Below are 3225 nucleotides of genomic sequence, written 5' to 3' on the forward strand. Positions count from 1 at the left end.
ACACACACACACACACACACACACAACTCTAGAGTTTTCAGACCCTTTCTAAGAATTGGAGTAATCCTGGAGTCATCACTCCTCTGGTAGGTATTTAAAAACATCCCTGTGTCTTTTTCTTGAAGTACAGGCTTAAAAAAAGGAGTGACTCTGTGATGAATAACATACTCAATTGATAGGACCTAAAACACCAAAGTCAAGTAAGTCTCTGGGTGAGCCTGTGATAGATTATGTGGATTTGTGTTTGATATGCAAGCTTCGCCTTACATATGGGAGGCATCATTCTGTATGTTGGGGTCCTGGACCAAGCTAAAGGAAGGAAGTGAGCTGAGCATAAGCATTACTTGTTCTCTACTTCCTGAGTATGGATGCAATGTGATAGATAGGACACCAGCTCTGGCTACCGTATGTTGCCTGTTATAACTGACTTATATTCCTTAGAACTGGAGAGAACATATGCCCTTCCTTCCATAGATTCCTTTTGTCATGGCATTGGTTTCAGCTACAAGACATAAGAGTAATTCATACTCTCTTACCTTTCTTGTACTCTAATGACAAAGTTTTTCAGACAATGAAGTTGGAAAACTGCATTTGAGTTTGATTGTTATCATTAAGCCTATGCTTTTAGACAAGTCCCTAATATCTTTAGATTTCAGTTATGGTTACCAGTTTACTCAGTACAAAAAGTATGTCAAATTCCTACAGATGAACACACATGTCAAGGTTTGACCCCTGACTGTTGCCTTCAGAGGGCAGTGCATACAAAGATTTAAACCCTACCAATCATCCTGGAGTTTATTGTAAGCAAAGTTGAAGATTTGACATTGCCTGTAATTCTAAAGGTCAACATGAAGACCTTAGAGGTCAAACAGTCACTGAGATTTTGACCTCTGCTTATGGTCCCAGAGGCCAACCTGGACCCCCCCCCCCAAGTCTTTGGCTCAACTGATCATCCAGAAGTCAATATCCAGACTACAGAGACTTTGATTCCCACTTATCCGGAGGTGAGCACCCTCATGACAGGCTTGGCCCTGCTGTTGTCCTACTATCTGTTACACAGCTAGGACCAGATAGTTTCATCTACACAACCCAGGAACCAACATCAATTGTCTCCAATGGCCATGTCAGAACTTCATGTATATCCAAAAACAGAAATCTCAGACTATTGAAAAACAAACACAAGAGTTAGGACAGAAACAGAACTGTATTTTTTGATTCGGTAATTTGTTTTGTTTTGTTGGTTTGTTGATTTATGTGTTGGCTGATTGGCTAAGACATGAATTCATACTATGTCTTTATTTTTGTTTTATATTTTGGTTTTGAAAAATCTTTTTCTATAGTGTGTGTGTGTGTGTGTGTGTGTGTGTGTGTGTGTGTGTGTTTATGCTCACATATTTGAACACATAACTTATTAAGATCTACAGTCTTGTGGAAGAAGAACATCAGTAAGGTAGGTTTTAAATATCCTATCTATCTATCTATCTATCTATCTATCTATCTATCTATCTATCTATCTATCCTATCTATCTATCTACCTTGTGTAGATGAGGTTAATTTTCTACAGAGATGCCATGACTTCCCAGCCATTATGGACTCTAGTCCTCTGCAACTATTAGCCAAAATATATTCTTCCTTAGGTTGCTTTGGTCATGGGATCTCATCACAGCAGATATAATAATATGGAAATAGGTACCCAGAAGGATTGTGCTGAGAATAACCTGGCCATGTTTATTTTTATTTATTTATTTTTTGAAGGTATATAGAAGACTTAGGAAGTTTGGATTAGCAAATATGCTGAATGGTATAAGCAGAGCAGAATAAGGCATTTCAGTAGAAGCACTGAAGAGACTAGTCTGGAAAGTAGTATAATTAGAAGGGAGCAAGGTCCCTATTAAGAACAGGGCTAGGATTACAAGAGACAGACATATCTGGGTCCATTTAGCAAAATCTTGCTAGTGTATGCAATGGTGTCAGCGTTTGGAAGCTGATTATGGGATGGATCCCCGGATATGGCAGTTTCTAGATGGTCCATCTTTTCGTCTCAGCTCTAAACTTTGTCTCTGTAACTCCTTCCATGGGTGTTTTGTTCCCAAACTAACCAATACCCCCCCTGGATCTCGTTTCTCTACCTGCATATGAATCAGAAGATGGCCTAGTCGGCCATCAGTGGAAAGAGAGGCCCATTGGTCGTGCAAACTTTATATGCCTCAGTACAGGGGAATGCCAGGGCCAAAAAGTGGGAGTGGGTGGGGGAACATGTGGGGGACTTTTGGGATAGCATTGGAAATGTAATTGAAATAAATACCCAATTAAAAAATGGAAAAAAAAGAACAGGGCTAGGAGATATTTCTATGATATTCTGGTAAAAAAAAAAAAAAAGGCTGCATTCTGCCTTGTCCTAATAATGTCAAATTATATAGCAATGGACCAATTTTTTTTTTCAGAAGAAATTCAAGGTAGAGTAACATGGAGTCTGAGGCATGGTTATTACTGAGTACTCATATTCAGCTTTTCAGTGGAAAAAAAACTATATGTAGGACACAAAGAAATGAAAAATGCACAGTACACAGAGGAAAAGGAGGACTAGGAAGGTGAGAATTGCACCCAAGGCTTGTACTGGAAAAGAGGGTGTAATTGTTAAGGGGATTAACACCATGACAGCAAAGCCTCTTTCTCTGTTTAGGAAAGAAATTAAATATTATCTGAGGTTAAACCCCAACCAGCTTATCCTCTAACGTGTATAAAAAAAAAAAAAAAAAAAAAAAGCATAAAGTGTTTTCTTCTAGAAAGCACAAAAAAGTTGTTGCTAATGTAATTAAAAGGAGTGAGGGTTCATCCCAAACTGATGGGCTGACTTAGCACCATAATCCATGTGGTACTGGTATTCAAGAAAAATGCAATATTGAAGGGATCATGGATTATTCTCATGAGGTTAAAAAGACCTGCTGAGGCCACAGGGTGTATGCTAAATAGGGTTTGAGTCTGAAACTCCCAGAGAAAGTACTGAATGAAACTATAAAGGTGAAACCCAGGTTTCAAATATCTAGATGTTGGTTATGCAAGAGCTGTGAGACAGGATCTTTACCTATGGTAAATCAGATAGGGGACTAATATCCAATATATCTATAGAACTCAAGAAGGTGGACTCCAGAAAGTCAAATAACCCAATTAAAAATGGGGCTCAGAACTGAACAAAGAATTCTCACCTGAGGAATACCGAATGGC

This window comes from Mus caroli, chromosome 2 (assembly GCF_900094665.2).
Source record: "Mus caroli chromosome 2, CAROLI_EIJ_v1.1, whole genome shotgun sequence".
In the NCBI taxonomy this organism is placed as follows: Eukaryota; Metazoa; Chordata; class Mammalia; order Rodentia; family Muridae; genus Mus; species Mus caroli.